Genomic DNA, 564 nt, shown 5'->3' on the forward strand with positions numbered 1-564 from the left:
AGCAAATTTGTATAAATAATGAGTATACGTTTGAGTATTTGTTATTTTATACAGGACAAACAAGTCAAAATTTCCAGTATCTCAAACGGCTATATTCCGGTGGCCAGTGCAGAAAACCACCGAATGTTGGTACAAAAAATCCCAGATCGCAAGTGGCAAGACACCAGTGACGCTAATTTTCTGCTGAAATGTTATTCTTGGAATTCTGTTCTTAATTATGCAAATTCTGTGTTTAAAAACCTTTATTTTATAAACGAACGAAATTACATAGAACGTGTGAACGACTGATTTACATGCGCAAACCTTGCCGTATAAATAGGAGAATAAATGCTGAATTAACAAAGCTGTTCTAGTTAACATTAAATCATTGGAAATGACCATCTGGATCTTTGGTTTCATAATGTTTAAAAATAATCAACTCAATATGGTGTTTTGGAAACTGAAGCTCTGAAAATTGTTGTCTTCTGTTGTTTACTTTCAAAAAATTCAAAAGGTTAGGGTTGCTTCTGCTGCAATTTAGAAACTAAACAGATTGTACGTCGCATTCAAACTTTATACGCAGCT

The sequence above is a fragment of the Dendroctonus ponderosae genome, unplaced genomic scaffold, assembly GCF_020466585.1.
Source record: "Dendroctonus ponderosae isolate FM_Combo_2020 unplaced genomic scaffold, Dpon_F_20191213v2 Dpon_F_20191213_1, whole genome shotgun sequence".
Taxonomy (NCBI): Eukaryota; Metazoa; Arthropoda; class Insecta; order Coleoptera; family Curculionidae; genus Dendroctonus; species Dendroctonus ponderosae.